Raw genomic sequence first — 18,806 nt, forward strand, 5'->3', positions numbered from 1 at the left:
AGGTAGTGAGTGAGTGGGTGGTGGAGAAGGTCATCATATTACCCAACTGAGGGTGTGTGAAACGCACTCTCTATAAACAAAGGTGCGTGCCTGGACTGGACTGAGTGCGTATGTTGTGGTGAGTGCGGGTGAGCAGGCGAGAAGGTGAGGTGCCAGAGGTTGGCTACCTGTGAGGTTAAAGTGGGGGTGGTCTTCATCTGCCCTCCCCTGCCTCTCTCCCTGGTCCTACCCTGCCCTGCCCTGCCCTGCCTCTCTCCCTGGTCCTACCCTGCCCTGCCCTGCCCTGCCCTGCCTCTCTCCCTGGTCTACCCTACCCTGCCCTGCCTGCCCTGCCTCTCTCCCTGGTCCTACCCTGCCCTCCCCTGCCCTGCCCTGCCTCTCTCCCTGGTCCTACCCTGCCCTGCCCTGCCCTGCCTCTCTCCCTGGTCCTACCCTGCCCTGCCCTGCCTCTCTCCCTGGTCCTACCCTGCCCTGCCCTGCCCTGCCTTTCTCCCTGGTCCTACCCTGCCCTGCCCTGCCCTGCCTCTCTCCCTGGTCCTACCCTGGCCTGCTCTGCCCTGCCTCTCTCCCTGTTCCTACCCTGCCTTGCCACCCCTGCCTTTCTCCCTAGTCTTGTCCCGCTTTCCCCTGCCCTGCTCTACTTCTCTCCCTGGTCCTGCCCAGCCCTACCCTGTCACCCCATCTTTCTTCCTGGTCCTTCCTTGCCTCATTTCTCTCCCTGGTCCTGCCCCATCCTCTCTTTCTCCCTAGTTCTGTCCTACTCCGCTGTCCCCTACTTCTCCCTGGTCCTTTTCTGCCACCCTTGCCTCTCTCCTGGTCCTGCTCTACCACCCCTTGCTTCTCTCCCTGTTCATGCCCCACCCTGCCTCCCTCCCTGGCCCTGTCCTGCTCCGGTGACCCCCTGCCTCTCTCCGTCGCTGTACCCTGCGCATCACTTGGTACACCAGTCTGTTGTACCATCAGGGTACCACCGTAGGCTCGGGTCTGCCAGGCCCCGTGCTGATGGTGGTGTGGGTGTGAAGACAGGCGGGTGTGGTAGCCACAAGTTGTCTGTGGTTGTGGCGGAGGTAAGACTGGTTGATGCGTGACTGTTTGCTGTGTAGGACTGGTTGATGAAAGATTGGTAGTTGATGGAAAACTAGTGGTTGATGCAAGACTGGTAGTTGATAGAAAAGTAGTGGGTGATGCAAGACTGGTAGTTGATAGAAAAGTAGTGGGTGATGCAAGACTGGTAGTTGATAGAAAGGTAGTGGGTGATGCAAGACTGGTAATTAGTGCATGACTGCTGTGTGACTGATTGATGCAAGACTGGTAGTTGATAGAAAACTAGAGGTTGATGCAAGACTGGTAGTTGATGCATCACTGTTTGCTGTGTGTAAGACTGGTTGATGCAAGACTGGTAGTTGATGCATCACTGTTTGCTGTGTGTAAGACTGGTTGATGCAAGACTGGTAGTTGATGCATCACTGTTCGCTGTGTGTAAGACTGGTTGATGCAAGACTGGTAGTTGATGCACAAGTGTTACACCTTTATCCTGCAGGTCACATTGTCCTGGTGTTGGAAGGTCCATCCCACCAACGTGTAGTACAGAGTTCCTTCCCTCCTCCCGCACCGTGGCTGCTGACTCCCCGCAAGAAGAAAGCAGACCAAGTGCTGTGCTGGGGGCCTCCCTGGACCCCACTCCGACAAATACGGTAAAACTGCGATATTAGGGTCACGACCCCAGTATAATGGCCAAGACCTCGATATTAGCCTCGCCCTCCGACCCCCAGCCAATATAATTCCTCGAAGCCTCGACCCTAATACCCAGACCTCTTGATGTCTCTCTCTTGAGTCTCCTGATCGTCTCGACCACTGCCACCCCTGACGACCCCACCTCCTACCACCCCAGATGACCCCACCACCTACCAACCCTAACGACCCCACCTCCTACCAACCATGATGACCCCACCACCTACCACCCCAGATGACCCCACCACCTACCACCCCAGATGACCCCACCTCCTACCAACCCAGATGACCCCACCTCCTACCACCCCAGATGACCCCACCTCCTACCAACCCAGATGACCCCACCTCCTACCACCCCAGATGACCCCACCTCCTACCAACCCAGATGACCCCACCACCTACCACCCCAGATGACCCCACCTCCTACCAACCCAGATGACCCCACCACCTACCACCCCAGATGACCCCACCTCCTACCAACCCAGATGACCCCACCACCTATCACCCCAGATGACCCCACCACCTACCACCCCAGATGACCCCACCACCTACCAACCCAGATGACCCCACCTCCTACCAACCATGACGACCCCACCACCTATCACCCCAGATGACCCCACCACCTACCAACCATGACGACCCCACCACCTACCAACCCAGATGACCCCACCACCTACCACCCCAGATCACCCCACCACCTACCAACCATGACGACCCCACCACCTATCACCCCAGATGACCCCACCAACTACCAACCCAGATGACCTCACCACCTACCATCCCTGACGACCCCACCACCTACCATCCCTGACGACCCCACCACCTACCAATCCCTGACGACCTCGCTAACTACCACCCTTAACGAGCCAACTACCTCCCACCTCCGACGACCCTACCGCCTGGCGTGTCTGCTGCCCTGGCGACCCCATGTCTCATAACACCACTATTCCCCTCATTACCACATCACGCGACCCTCACCTCCACACTATCAGCCACACCATCAGTATTGTGTGGGTATTTTTAGTGAACGTGGCGCGACAGAGCCTCATTAAGATGTACTTGCTTCCACAAGTGGCAGTAGACCTTCCCTCACTGTTGACTAACGCCCTGTAACTATTGCGGCTGACCAATACTAGCCACCCCAGCCGGTGTTACCTGGCGCTAGAAACATACCCATCCTCCATTACAGCCACTGATGTACACTGCTCTCCCCTGAGATAGGTAAACCCTTCTGTTCCTCCTCATATTGACTGGGAGATTTCATCTACCTCCTTGATAACCAAGTCCACGGTCTCTCAGTGAGTCACGACCCATCGCCATTACCCCGACCCTCAGACTACTCTGTGAACGTTTTGTTTTCCATTATGCTTACATACGTTGCCCTCCTCCACGGATCCTTCGCACTATAACTTATATTGAAGACTCTGTACCATCCACTGCCTCGTCAGTTTCCTTGAGCACTTCTGTCACAACCTTGAGGGAGGCTAGACCTTTGTGACTCTCATTTGTCACAACCTTGAGGGAGGCTAGACCTTTGTGACTCATTTGTCACAACTTTGAGGGAGGCTAAACCTTTGTGACTCATTTGGCACAACCTTGAGGGAGGCTAAACCTTTGTGACTCATTTGGCACAACCTTAAGGGAGGCTAAACCTTTGTGACTCATTTGTTACAACCTTGAGGGAGGCTAAACCTTTGTGACTCATTTGTCACAACCTTGAGGGAGGCTAGACCTTTGTGACTCATTTGGCACAACCTTGAGGGAGGCTAGACCTTTGTGACTCATTTGTCACAACCTTGAGTGAGGCTAAACCTTTTGTGACTCATTTGTCACAACCTTGAGGGAGGCTAGACCTTTGTGACTCATTTGGCACAACCTTGAGGGAGGCTAAACCTTTGTGACTCATTTGTTACAACCTTGAGGGAGGCTAGACCTTTGTGACTCATTTGGCACAACCTTGAGGGAGGCTAGACCTTTGTGACTCATTTGGCACAACCTTGAGGGAGGCTAGACCTTTGTGACTCATTTGGCACAACCTTGAGGGAGGCTAAACCTTTGTGACTCATTTGGCACAACCTTGAGGGAGGCTAGACCTTTGTGACTCATTTGGCACAACCTTGAGGGAGGCTAAACCTTTGTGACTCATTTGGCACAACCTTGAGGGAGGCTAAACCTTTGTGACTCATTTGGCACAACCTTGAGGGAGGCTAAACCTTTGTGACTCATTTGGCACAACCTTGAGGGAGGCTAAACCTTTTGTGACTCATTTGGCACAACCTTGAGGGAGGCTAGACCTTTTCTGACTCTCATGTTCATTCTTCACAAAGGCTTTCGACACAGTCACCAACAAACCCACCAAACCGGAGCTACTGTAAGGAGAAATCCCAGCCCATGGTGTTGGGTCGCAGGCTTCCTCAGTTAGCGTCACCAGGCTTAGACATCTCTGCCTTTCAGTCCCTTACGTAATGGCGTCCTACAGGGAACATAGACAGGACCTTAGTGTCTTCTACTCTTTATGAATAATGCCGTGATGGATGCTCCCGCTCGATCGACGCGTGTCAACGATCTCTTTACATTATTGACGATTGATATTGCAACAACATCGCCTTCCAGCACACCATAAACCACCTCCAGGACTGGGACCTCCCCCAACCACGTCATCATCACTCAACACTAACACTGTGCTCATTCTCGTCACAGTTTACTTCCAGCTCTGTCGCACCCACGAGTGCCTCACCAAGCCCCCAGCCTCGTCTTTTTAAGTTGTTCACTTCACCAGACTTTCCAGTGTCACTTTGGACGAGAAATTAGCCAGGAAGGAAGGGACGCCTGACCTCAGGATCAACACAACTTTTGTTGTTCCCGAACTCACCTGTGCCATCCCCCACCCGCTACTCCTCATCCTGTATTAAACAGAAGTTTATAGAAAATGTGTAGAAAAATGCATGTAGAATCACCCTTGTTCCCCCTCTACACCGCCTATCTAGGCACACTGCGCAGTGGTGAGGAACCTCGTCTGGTAGCTCGGGAATTAGTTACTGCACCATATCTCCACCGTCAGCTCCTGCTGCCGGAGGTACCTCGCCCTCGAGTTGCAGTTCGGCACCACCACTACATCTACCTTGTATACGAGTTCGTACAGACCTCTACGAGACCAGCTCAGTCCCAACCATTGTGAACATTATTATCAACCAGCACCAGTGAAGCGTATGATGTCCCCAGACTAATATGTGTCCAAACTCTCTCTCTCTCTCTCTCTCTCTCTCTCTCTCTCTCTCTCTCTCTCTCTCTCTCTCTCTCTCTCTCTCTCTCTCTATACACACACACACACACACACACACACTGCCCCAATGTTTATGGCGAATTTATTTCCCCTATATATTTTGAAGCTTTGTTGGCGTTACTCTAGTAAACCGGCGATATTATTATTATTATTATTATTATTATTATTATTATTATTATTATTATTATTATTATTACTATTACTATGGACTTTCGTGGTGTATCGGTTAGCGGTCCTGGCCTTGACGCATTCACGGGCCGCCCAGGGTCGAGCGCATACCCACAGATTCGAGTTCTGGTTCCGGCAGTCCTTCCACGGTCAACCCAGTTGTTCGTCCACCCCTAGAGGTTGGTCGATGAAATAGGTAACTGGCTCAGACTAGGGTATAATATATATATATATATATATATATATATATATATATATATATATATATATATATATATATATATATATATATATATATATATATATATATATATAATCCCTGGGGATAGGGGAGAAAGAATACTTCCCACGTATTCCCTGCATGTCGTAGAAGGCGACTAAAAGTGGAGAGAGCGGGGGGCTGTCTTGGACAGTCACTTGTTCACCAAATGGCGTCCTAGCTACGTTTCCGTTGTATATCAACTGACTTATATTTCTTTCTTGTATCTCCCTTGAGGATGTGATTATTACACGAAAGTGCACTTGGGAACTTATCGTGTTTCATTTTCCCGTGGACTCATAGGAATATATATATATATATACACTGTATATATATATATATATATTCCCGTGGACTATAGATATATATATATACACTATATATATATATATATATATATATATATATATATGGAAATAAAAAGAGCGTGGTTGAGAGAGCAGAAGAGGGTGTTTTGAAGTGGTTTGGGCACATGGAGAGATGAGTGAGGAAAGATTGACCAAGAGGATATATGTGTCGGAGGTGGAGGGAACAAGAAGAGGGAGACCAAATTGGAGGTGGAAAGATGGAGTGAAAAACATTTTGTGTGATCGGGGCCTGAACATGCAGGAGGGTGAAAGGAGGGCAAGGAATAGAGTGAATTGGAGCGATGTGGTATACCGGGGTTGACGTGCTGTCAGTGGATTGAATCAAGGCATGTGAAGCGTCAGGGGTAAGCTATGGAAAACTGTGTAGGTATGTATATTTGCGTGTGTGGACGTATGTATGTGCATGTGTATGGGGGGGGTTGGGCCATTTCTTTCGTCTGTTTCCTTGCGCTACCTCGCAAGCGCGGGAGACAGCGACAAAGTATAAAAAATATATATATATATATATATATATATATATATATATATATATATATATATAGTCATTTATTTATTTATATGATTTGTTATACTTTGTCGCTGTCTCCCCCGTTAGCGAGGTAGCGCAAGAAAAGAGACGAAAGAATGGCCCAACCCACAGACATACACATGTATATACATACACGTCCACAGACTTACATATACATACCTGTACATTTCAACGTATACATTTATATACATACACAGACATACATATATACACATGTGCATAATTCATACTTGCTGCCTTTATTCATTTCCGTGGCCACCCCGCCACACATGAAATGACATGCGAGGTAGCGCTAGGAAAAGACAACAATGGCCACATTCGTTCACACTCAGTCACTAGCTGTCATGTATAATGCGCCGAAACCACAGCTCCCTTTCCACGTCCAGGTCCCACAAAACTTTCCATGGTTTATCCCAGACGCTTCACATGCCCTGGTTCAATCCATTGACAGCACGTCGACCCCGGTATACCACATCGTTCCAATTTACTCTTTTCCTTGCACGCCTTTCACCCTCCTGCATGTTCAGGCCCCGATAGCTCAAAATGTTTTTCACTCCATTTTTCCCACCTCCAAGTTGGTCTCCCACTTCTCCTCGTTCCCTCCACCTCTGACACATATATCCTCTTTGTCAACCTTTCCTCACTCATTCTCTCCATGTGACCAAACCATCCCAATACACCCTCTTCTCTCTCAACCACACTCTTATTACCACACATCTCTCTTACCCTTTCATTACTTACTCGATCAAACCACCTCACACCACATATTGTCCTCAAACATCTCATTTCTAACACATCCACCCTCCTCCGCACAACCCTATCTATAGCCCACGCCTCGCAACCATATAACATTGTTGGAACCACTACTCCTTCAAACATACCCACGATATATATATATATATATATATATATATATATATATATATATATATATATATATATATATATATATATATATATATATATATCGTGAATGGGATGGTTTTGATTAGGGCCTCGATTGCCCGTGACGTCTTAGCTAACATGAAAAGATTATTATTATTATTATTATTATTATTATTATTATTATTATTATTATTATTATTATTATTATAATAACCCCTACCTCCACGTTATCCCTCACACCAACACATGAGGACGTTAACCGCCATGTGTACATCTCTTTTTTTTTTTTTTCTTTTTTTCCCCCTAACACTGATGTGCATGGCACGGGCAGAAGGAGACCCTTAAGCATGTTCACCTCAGGTGGAAGGTTAGAACACAGTGTGTATGACTGTCAAAAATGGAAAGGTTACAGGAAGAGGGAAAGACAAAAGAAGGAGAACTCTGCATCTTCAGTGTGTGAGGCCAGACGGAGGTATCATTATAATCAGTCCTCGTGTGGCTGATCTTCACACGGAAACTATGGGAAGCAGCAGCTGGATGCGTGCCGCGTGCCTGGATCAGAGAGGCTGAGGCATGTGAGGATACCTCACGAGAGCTGTGGCAAAAGTAATACCTGTACAGTAGATAGAGGGAATCAACACCACGGTAGAAAGATGATAGCAGGAGAGGCAAAGAGGTTTTTGATTCCACTCCCCTGATGGAGAGGAGGATGAGAAGACCTTCCAGACATGCAGGTAAACTCCGTACTGAGGCAGAGGAGACTTGTGACAATGGATTATCTGCTCATACGATAAGTATGTACAATACCTTCACAATACCTCCAGCTTTTAGGAAACAGATTTTGCATTGTTCTTTTTTCTTTTTTTGTGGATGGTTTTGCTGAACATGTTTGTGTAGCAACACGGTTGAAGAGTGGTGTTGTGAGATTTGATAGTTAGGAAACCAGTGTACTGTAGAATAGAGACACGGGAGGAAATTGCATTATGCATTCCTTTCATTCGATCCTCTCACGTTGGAGCAGAGGTTTGCATTAACAGAGGCTATTTGTTCACTGCAATAAAAGAGAGTATCAGAATGAAGAAGGGAGGGAACGTGAAGTGAAGTATGTAAAGTGGAATCGTCGACGTAAGAGCGAATAGGGTTAGAGGTTGAAGAAATAAGATTGTTTATGGAAATTTGGGAGATGGAGGCGATAGAGAACTGTGAAGGACGTCGCCGGTGATTGGGTAAGTGGGAGGTGCCACTACATGAACGACTGCTCCAGTGGAATGGCTGGGAAGAAAACTGTGCGTTGAAGAACAAAGAGAAGCAGAAAAGCCAATTTAAAAGGAAGTTTAGCTAAACAAAGACTTAGCCACTCTCTTAAATAAATGGTTTAGAGAAGTCAAGGCCCACAATAAAAGATTCACCAAAATCCACAAATGAGGAGGAATCAAGTTGGGCTACTGAGAAAAGGAAGTCACCAGGAGACCTGTAATGTGAAAGCCGTATTGGTGGTCTGAGAGAGAATTAAGGTTATAAGTTTAAAGAAGTGAGATCTAAGGAGAGTTTCGAAGTCCTGGTAGAGAGCAGAAGTGTGATAGGATGATGATTACAAGGGGTAACACGGTCTCCTTTCTTAGGAATGAGCTTGGAAGAAGAAGGGAAAGTATGTACTATGAGATAACCACGAAACAGATTAGCAAGGATCGCAGTTAGCACAGAGACGCACTCGTGTAGGATAGGAGGAGGTATATCCCATGTAGGCCACAGGCCTCGTAGCTTGTAGATGAGGAACAACTTGGTTTACATCAGGAAAATATGGGTAAGAGCGCGCAGGGCATAAATTTATTTAGAGAAGGTGGTGGGTTATGGGGAAATTAATAAGAGTGGAAGTGAAATAACTGTTAGTGAGGATAGAAAAAGATAAGATTCCAATGCGAGTAGTTTAATCAGACGGAAAGTTAGGTACACATTGATCGCTTCGGAAATGCGCGGGCATCAGGTGAAGAAGTAGATGGTGTGAACAGACGGGAGGATGGATGGCACTGAGGGGCCATGAACACAGCTGACGTGGATAAACAAAGAGCCAGGTCTATGTAGGTGCAGTGGACGGTCAGGTGGGGGTGGTGGGTCTTGGTCACTTGATGGTAGTCGGGGTGGGAACCCCGGGAACCATCCAGCCCTCCTCGACGAGTGGCATTACGCGAACTTGGAACGCTGGTGAAACTTTGTATCTTGCTCTACTTATATGTAGAATGGAAAACCGTGTGAGACGTTATGTGCGAGATGGAGAGACTATGTTTTTGAGACCTGAGTTCCAACAACCCACGTATAGGTGAGGTAGAATGGAGAAGAGTGACCTGGTCGTGGAAGGGGGGAAAGCACTGGAGGGCAGATCACTAACCATCCAGAGGCCCGTGGCTGTCTCCTGCTAACTACTTTATAGCAGTGCTGAGGGAGTGTCCTCTACCAGCAGGTGCCCAGCCTGGCCGGCCTCGAGTCTTCCATTCATTACATGTTTGTCAAGCAGACGCTGTATACAGTGTGGACGTTGCTGGTGAGAGGTAGTCTTGCTGTGGTGCGAGGTGAGGGCCGCTGGAGGCGCCACACTTTGCCTCACCCAGCAGCGTCAGCCTCTACTTGTGCTCGTGTGTCCAGCAGTCATTTCACCCGGCCACAGTTTATGATGAAATAATATTCTGGTCCTTAAAGGTATTCACCCCGTCCCTGACTGCGCCTGCATGGCTTCCCAAGTGTGTGTGTGTGTGTGTGTGTGTGAGCCTCGCCTGCCATTCACAGGATCGTGGCTGCAGGTCCTCCCTGCCTGTGGCCTTATCATGGGTGTCACCATCCCGCCCCGCGCTCACACCTCTCACGACCCTTGCTGGCCTTACATCACGACCCTTGCTGGCCTTACTTCACGACCCGTGCTGGCCTTAAATCACGACTCCTACACCTCTCACGACCCGTGCATGCCATGCTTCACGACCCCCACACCTTCCACGACCTGTGCTGGCCTTAAATTACGACTCTCACTCATGACCCGTGCTGGCCTTATCACGACCCTCACACCTCTCACCATATAGAGGTATAGTGGCCCTGGCTGTCCCTGTGCCACCATATAGAGGTATAGTGGCCCTGGCTGTCCCTGTGCCACCATATAGAGGTATAGTGGCCCTGGCTGTCCCTGTGCCACCATATAGAGGTATAGTGGCCCTGGCTGTCCCTGTGCCACCATATAGAGGTATAGTGGCCCTGGCTGTCCCTGTGTCACCATATAGAGGTACAGTGGCCCTGGCTGTCCCTGTGTCACCATATAGAGGTATAGTGGCCCTGGCTGTCCCTGTCACCATATAGAGGTACAGTGGCCCTGGCTGTCCCTGTGTCACCATATAGAGGTATAGTGGCCCTGGCTGTCCCTGTGCCACCATATAGAGGTATAGTGGCCCTGGCTGCCTCTGTGTCACCATATAGTGGTATAGTGGCCCTGGCTGTCCCTGTGTCACCATATAGAGGTATAGTGGCCCTGGCTGTCACTGTGTCACCATATAGAGGTACAGTGGCACTGGCTGTCCCTGTGTCACCATATAGAGGTATAGTGGCCCTGGCTGTCCCTGTGTCACCATATAGAGGTATAGTGGCCCTGGCTGTTCCTGTGTCACCATATAGTGGTATAATGGCCCTGGCTGCCTCTGTGTCACCATATAGAGGTATAGTGGCCCTGGCTGTCCCTGTGTCACCATATAGAGGTATAGTGGCACTGGCTGTTCCTGTGTCACCATATAGAGGTATAGTGGCCCTGGCTGTTCCTGTGTCACCATATAGAGGTATAGTGTCCCTGGCTGCCTCTGTGTCACCATATAGAGGTATAGTGTCCCTGGCTGCCTCTGTGTCACCATATAGAGGTATAGTGGCCCTGGCTGTCCCTGTGTCACCATATAGTGGTATAATGGCCCTGGCTGCCTCTGTGTCACCATATAGAGGTATAGTGGCCCTGGCTGCCTCTGTGTCACCATATAGAGGTATAGTGGCCCTGGCTGCCTCTGTGTCACCATATAGTGGTATAGTGTCCCTGGCTGCCTCTGTGTCACCATATAGTGGTATAGTGTCCCTGGCTGCCTCTGTGTCAACATATAGTGGTATAGTGGCCCTGGCTGTCACTGTGTCACCATATAGTGGTATAGTGGCCCTGGCTGTCCCTGTGTCATCATATAGAGGTATAGTGGCCCTGGCTGTCCCTGTGTCACCATATAGTGGTATAGTGGCCCTGGCTGTCACTGTGTCACCATATAGTGGTATAGTGGCCCTGGCTGTCCCTGTGTCACCATATAGTGGTATAGTGTCCCTGGCTGCCTCTGTGTCACCATATAGTGGTATAGTGGCCCTGGCTGTCACTGTGTCACCATATAGTGGTATAGTGGCCCTGGCCTCCCCACCCCCCCAAGTTCCCTCTTCCCTTGTGGCTTTGTGAGCGGCGGCCTGGCTGGCGGACCCGAGGTTCACCCTTGACATTTACGTTGGGTCGTGGAGAGAGAGAGAGAGAGAGAGAGAGAGAGAGAGAGAGAGAGAGAGAGAGAGAGAGAGAGAGAGAGAGAGAGAGAGAGAGTTCCCCTGGGCCGCCGCTGCTCGAGAGGGGAAACTGCTTTCAATCTGAGGGAGGCAGCGCACGTCCTCCTGACGACGGAGGGGCCTGGGCCGAGGGGAACCTTAGCTTAGTGTGTGGGGGTGTGAGTGAGGGAGGTGGTGGAGTACCACGCCCTGAGCCAGCCAGGCACTGTGGACGCCCACACCCGACTCCCGCTGCACGCCCAGCCTGCCAGGCTCCAGTGCTGCTGCTGCTGCTGCTCTGACATGGATCTGCCAGCCAACATCTCACACTCAGGTACACTCACTTACTCACGCCTTACTCTCACCCATCACCATACTCACGCTACCATCGCCTTCAGTGTATTGCTAGTGTAGTGTGCAACCTTGATGGTGGAGTACAGAGCCTTGATGGCAGAGTACAGAGCCTTGATAGTGTAGTATAGAGCTCTGATGCTGTAGTGCTGAGGCCTGATATTGCGTAGAGCCTTGATGGCGGAGTACAGAGCCTTGATAGTGTAGTATAGAGCTCTGATGCTGTAGTGCTGAGCCTTGATATTGCGTAGAGCCTTGATGGCGGAGTACAGAGCCTTGATAGTGTAGTGTAGAGCTCTGATGTACTGCTGAGCCTTGATGTAGCGTAGAGCCTTGATGGCGGAGTACAGAGCCTTGATAGTGTAGTATAGAGCTCTGTTGCTGTAGTGCTGAGCCTTGATATTGCGTAGAGCCTTGATGGCGGAGTACAGAGCCTTGATAGTGTAGTGTAGAGCTCTGATGATGTACTGCTGAGCCTTGATGTAGCGTAGAGCCTTGATGGCGGAGTACAGAGCCTTGATAGTGTAGTGTAGAGCTCTGATGATGTACTGCTGAGCCTTGATGTAGCGTAGAGCCTTGATACATGTAGTGTAGAGCCTTGATTCCGTATAGTAACCCTTAGTACTTGTACAGATCCTTGATGTTTGTGTTACAGGGCCTTGATGATTGTGTTACAGGGCCTTGATGTTTGTGTTACAGGGCCTTGATGTTTGTGGTACAGAGCCTTGATGTTTGTGTTAAGGGCCTTGATGTTTGTGTTACAGGGCCTTGATGTTTGTGGTACAAGGCCTTGATGTTTTTGGTACAGGGCCTTGATGTTTGTGGTACAGGGCCTTGATGTTTGTGGTACAGGGCCTTGATGTTTGTGGCACAGAGCCTTGGTGTTTGTGGTAGAGGGCTTTGATGTTTGTGGTACAGGGCCTTGATGTTTGTGGTACAGGGCCTTGATGTTTTTGGTACAGAGCCTTGATGTTTGTGTTAAGGGCCTTGATGTTTGTGTTACAGGGCCTTGATGTTTGTGGTACAAGGCCTTGATGTTTTTGGTACAGGGCCTTGATGTTTGTGGTACAGGGCCTTGATGTTTGTGGTACAGGGCCTTGATGTTTGTGGCACAGAGCCTTGGTGTTTGTGGTAGAGGGCTTTGATGTTTGTGGTACAGGGCCTTGATGTTTGTGTTACAGGGCCTTGATGTTTGTGTTACAGGGCCTTGGTGTTTGTGTTACAGGGCCTTGATGTTTGTGTTACAGGGCCTTGATGTTTGTGGTACAGGGCCTTGATGTTTGTGTTACAGGGCCTTGATGTTTGTGGTACAGGGCCTTGATGTTTGTGTTACAGGGCCTTGATGGTTGTGTTAAGGACCTTGATGTTTGTGGTACAGGGCCTTGATGTTTGTGTTACAAGGCCTTGGTGTTTATGTTACAGGGCCTTGATGTTTGTGTTACAGGGCCTTGATGATTGTGTTACAGGGCCTTGGTGTTTGTGTTACAGGGCCTTGATGTTTGTGTTACAGAGCCTTGATGTTTGTGTTACAGAGCCTTGATGTTTGTGTTACAGGGCCTTGGTGTTTATGTTACAGGGCCTTGATGTTTGTGTTACAGGGCCTTGATGTTTGTGGTACAGGGCCTTGATGTTTGTGTTACAGGGCCTTGATGTTTGTGTTAAGGGCCTTGATGTTTGTGTTACAGGGCCTTGGTGTTTCTGTTACAGGGCCTTGATGTTTCTGTTACAGGGCCTTGATGTTTGTGGTATAGGGCCTTGATGTTTGTGGCACCGGGCCTTGATGTTTGTGTTACAGAGCCTTGATGTTTGTGTTACAGGGCCTTGGTGTTTATGTTACAGGGCTTTGATGTTTGTGTTACAGGGCCTTGGTGTTTGTGTTACAGGGCCTTGATGTTTCTGTTACAGGGTCTTGATGTTTGTGGTACAGGGTCTTGATGTTTGTGTTACAGAGCCTTGATATTTGTATAATAGGGCTTTGATGTTTGTGTTACAGGGCCTTGATGTTTGTGTTACAGGGCCTTAATATTTGTGGTACAGGGTCTTGATGTTTGCGTTACAGGGCCTTGATGTTTGTGGTACAGGACCTTGATGTTTGTGTTACAGGGCCTTGATGTTTGTGGTACAGAGCCTTGATGTTTGTGCTACAGGGCCTTGATGTTTGTGGTACAGGGCCTTGATGTTTGTGTTACAGGGCCTTGATGATTGTCTTACAGGGCCTTGATGTTTGTGTTACAGGGCCTTGATGTTTGTGGTACAGGGCATTGATGTTTGTGGTGCAGAGCCATGATGTTTGTGGCACCGGGCCTTGATGTTTGTGTTACAGGGCCTTGATGTTTGTGGTACAGGGCCTTGATGTTTGTTACAGGGCCTTGATGTTTATGTTACAGAGCTTTGATGATTGTGTTACAGGGCCTTGATGTTTGTGGTACAGGGCCTTGATGTTTGTGTTACAGGGCCTTGATGTTTATGTACAGAGCCTTGATGATTGTGTTAAGGGCCTTGATGTTTGTGGTACAGGGCCTTGATGTTTGTGTTACAGGGCCTTGATGTTTGTGGTACAGGGCCTTGATGTTTGTGTTACAGGGCCTTGATGATTGTGGTACAGGGCCTTGATGTTTGTGTTACAGGGCCTTGATGATTGTGGTACAGGGCCTTGATGTTTGTGTTACAGGGCCTTGATGTTTGTGTTACAGGGCCTTGATGTTTGTGTTACAGGGTCTTGATGTTTGTGTTATAGGGCCTTGATGTTTGTGGTACAGGGCCTTGATGTTTGTGTTATAGGGCCTTGATGTTTGTGGTACAGGGCCTTGATGTTTGTGTTACAGGGCCTTGATGTTTGTGGTACAGGGCCTTGATGTTTATGTTACAGGGCCTTGATGTTTGTGGTACAGGGCCTTGATGTTTGTGTTATAGGGCCTTGATGTTTGTGGTACAGGGCCTTGATGTTTATGTTACAGGGCCTTGATGTTTGTGGTAAGGGCCTTGATGTTTGTGTAACAGGGCCTTGATGTTTATGTTACAGAGCCTTGATGATTGTGTTAAGGGCCTTGATGTTTATGTTACAGAGCCTTGATGATTGTGTTAAGGGCCTTGATGTTTGTGGTACAGGGCTTTGATGTTTGTGGTAAAGTGCCTTGATGTTTGTGGTACAGGGCCTTGATGTTTGTGTTATAGGGCCTTGATGTTTGTGGTACAGGGCCTTGATGTTTATGTTACAGGGCCTTGATGTTTGTGGTACAGGGCCTTGATGTTTATGTTACAGGGCCTTGATATTTGTGGTAAGGGCCTTGATGTTTGTGTAACAGGGCCTTGATGTTTATGTTACAGAGCCTTGATGATTGTGTTAAGGGCCTTGATGTTTATGTTACAGAGCCTTGATGATTGTGTTAAGGGCCTTGATGTTTGTGGTACAGGGCTTTGATGTTTGTGGTAAAGTGCCTTGATGTTTGTGTTACAGGGCCTTGATGTTTGTGTTACAGAGCCTTGATGATGTAGTGTAGGGCACTGATGCTATGGTTTGGACCATTGATGCTTGTAGTGTTGGTCCCTGATGGTGTCGTGTGAAGCCTCGTTGCTGTAGAGCAGAGCCATGCTACTTCACTGTAGAGCCTTGATGATGGAGTGCAAAGCCTGGACACTTTAGTGCAGAGCCTTGATGATGTAGTGTTGTAGATCTTGTATGATTGTATTCCGACCCTTGATGCTGTAGTGCACAGACTTAACGTATGTAGTTAAGAGCCTTGATGCTGTAGTGCAGAGCCCTGACTCCTGTAGTGCAGAGCTTTGACTTTTGTAGTATTGATCCTTCGACTCTTGTAGTTCAGAGCCTTAACTGTTGTAGTGCAGAGCTTTGACTGTTGTAGTGTAGAGCCTTGACTTGTAGTTCAGAGCCTTAACTGTTGTAGTGCAAAGATTTGACTGTTGTAGTTTAGAGCTTTGACAGTTGTAGTGTAGAGCTTTGATTGTTGTAGTGTAGAGCCTTGACCTATGCAGCACAGAGCCTTGATCCTCGTAGTTCAGAGCCTTGACTCTTGTAGTTTAGAGCCTTGAGTTTTCGTAGTGCAGAGCCTTGACTGTTGTAGTGTAGAGCCTTGACTCTTGTAATTCAGAGCCTTGACTCTTGTAGTGTAGAGCCTTGACTTCTCGTAGTGCAGAGCCTTGACCCTTGTAGTTCAGACCCAGGATAACATGTAGTGGATTACTGCCGACCAGCTTGTGACGCAGTGTCTACAGTACTGTAGAGTAGTGGGTCACAGGTGTGAGTACAGTGTCGTAGTAGACACTGCCATTTAGTGCTCTGACCTGCTTTCTGCAGTGCTCGTGTGGCAGTGACAAAAACATGCCCAGCTTGGCGGGACAGTGTCTTGAGATTTGTATGACAGTGACCTTTCACCACACAACAGGACATAGAGGACCTCGCCCCCCCCAATCGCTGCAGTGATCCCAATCTTGTGCAGTGCCTTGTAGCATTGTGTGTATGTATGTTCGTAATCTCGGTGGTGACACATGCAGCAGTGTGTTTGGTGCAGTGCCTTGTTCAGTGCTGTGCAGTGCGTCCACCAGTTTTGTGGCCGTGAGTGCTTGGATCTCAACCCCCTCGTACATTACTTCAGTGATTCGTCTTCACTGACTCACTGCTTGCTGCCTTGTGTTTTCTCTCATCCTCGGGTCTCGCAAGCCTCGTCTTGTGATACATTGATTTTTGTGATTCTTTGATTTACTCCTGTGATAGTGCAGTGATGTGATCCCCAAATCAGTGTCTTGATACAGTGAAGTGACGCGATAACTGAAAGCAAAATTTCCAGATATCTGCAGTGAAATACGTTCGTGACTGAAGCAGTTTCCAGATGTTTGCAGTGAAATGCGTTGATGAATGAATCAGTTACCAGATTTTACAGTGAAGTCCGTTGTTGGCTAAGTTACAGTGTCCGTCCAGAGTGCAATATCTTGATGTCCTGAGCAGTCTTCTTTTACAGTGCAGTGCCATGATAGATGAAGCAGTGTCCAGATACATACAGTGTAATGCCTGGAGCAGTGTCCAGAGACATACAGTGTAATGCCTGGAGCAGTGTCCAGATACATACAGTGTAATGCCTGGAACAGTGTCCAGATACATACAGTGTAATGCTTGGAGCAGTGTCCAGAGAAATACACTGTAATGCCTGGAGCAGTGTCCAGATACATACAGTGTAATGCCTGGAGCAGTGTCCAGAGACATACAGTGTAATGCTTGCAGCAGTATCCAGATACATGCAGTGTAATGCCTGGAGCAGTGTCCAGAGACATACAGTGTAATGCCTGGAGCACTGTCCAGATACATACAGTGTAATGTCTGCAGCAGTGTCCAGAGACATACACTGTAATGTATGCAGCAGTATCCAGATACATACAGTGTAATACCTGGAGCAGTGTCCAGATACATACAGTGTAATGCCTGCAGCAGTGTCCAGATACATACAGTGTAATGCCTAGAGCAGTGTCCAGATACATACAGTGTAATACCTGGAGCAGTGTCCAGATACATACAGTGTAATGCCTGCAGCAGTGTCCAGATACATACAGTGTAATGCCTAGAGCAGTGTCCAGATACATACAGTGTAATGCTTGCAGCAGTATCCAGATACATAAAATGTAATGTCTGCAGCAGTGTCCAGATACATACCGTGTAATGCTTGCAGCAGTGTCCAGATACATACAATGTAATGCCTAGAGCAGTGTCCAGATACATACAGTGTAATGCTTGCAGCAGTGTCCAGATACATACAGTGTAATGCCTAGAGCAGTGTCCAGATACATACAGTGTAATGCCTAGAGCAGTGTCCAGATACATACAGTGTAATGCTTGCAGCAGTATCCAGATACATACAGTGTAATGCCTGCAGCAGTGTCCAGATACATACAGTGTAATGCCTAGAGCAGTGTCCAGATACATACAGTGTAATGCTTGCAGCAGTATCCAGATACATACAGTGTAATACCTGGAGCAGTGTCCAGATACATACCGTGTAATGCTTGCAGCAGTGTCCAGATACATACAATGTAATGCCTAGAGCAGTGTCCAGATACATACAGTGTAATACCTGGAGCAGTGTCCAGATACATACAGTGTAATGCCTAGAGCAGTGTCCAGATACATACAGTGTAATGTCTGCAGCAGTGTCCAGATACATACAGTGTAATGCTTGCAGCAGTGTCCAGATGCATACAGTGTAATACCTGGAGCAGTGTCCAGAGACATACAGTGTAATCTGCAGCAGTGTCCAGATACATACAGTGTAATGCCTGGAGCAGTGTCCAGATACATACAGTGTAATGCTTGGAGCAGTGTCCAGAGACATACACTGTAATGCCTGGAGCAGTGTCCAGATACATAAAATGTAATGTCTGCAGCAGTGTCCAGATACATACAGTGTAATGCTTGCAGCAGGGTCCAGATATATACAGTGTAATGCCTAGAGCAGTGTCCAGATACATACAGTGTAATCTGCAGCAGTGTCCAGATACATACAGTGTAATGCTTAGAGCAGTGTTCAGATACATACAGTGTAATACCTGGAGCAGTGTCCAGATACATACAGTGTAATGCCTGGAGCAGTGTCCAGTTACAGTGTAATGCGAAATGTAATGCCAGGATCAGTGTTCTGATATAAGCAGTGTAATGCCTTTCATTTAGTATCATGTAGATTACTACTTTGTCTGCAC

The 18,806-nt window shown here is 48.1% G+C and overlaps 1 protein-coding gene across 8 annotated transcripts in view; it reads left to right on the top strand.

Moving 5' to 3' along the window:
- rdgB (retinal degeneration B) overlaps positions 1-18,806 on the top strand; it is a 485,210-nt gene that overhangs the window by 49,120 nt on the left and 417,284 nt on the right. Inside the window, exon 1 of one of the 8 annotated variants that reach the window (XM_071673889.1) lies at positions 11,880-12,087. The exons of the other annotated variants lie outside the window; for them this stretch is intronic. The gene's annotated coding sequence lies outside the window, so the exon portion shown is untranslated. Of the gene's footprint in view, positions 1-11,879; positions 12,088-18,806 lie in introns of those variants that run through there. 8 annotated transcript variants of the gene reach the window in all.

Source organism: Panulirus ornatus, chromosome 19 (genome assembly GCF_036320965.1).
Source record: "Panulirus ornatus isolate Po-2019 chromosome 19, ASM3632096v1, whole genome shotgun sequence".
In the NCBI taxonomy this organism is placed as follows: domain Eukaryota; kingdom Metazoa; phylum Arthropoda; class Malacostraca; order Decapoda; family Palinuridae; genus Panulirus; species Panulirus ornatus.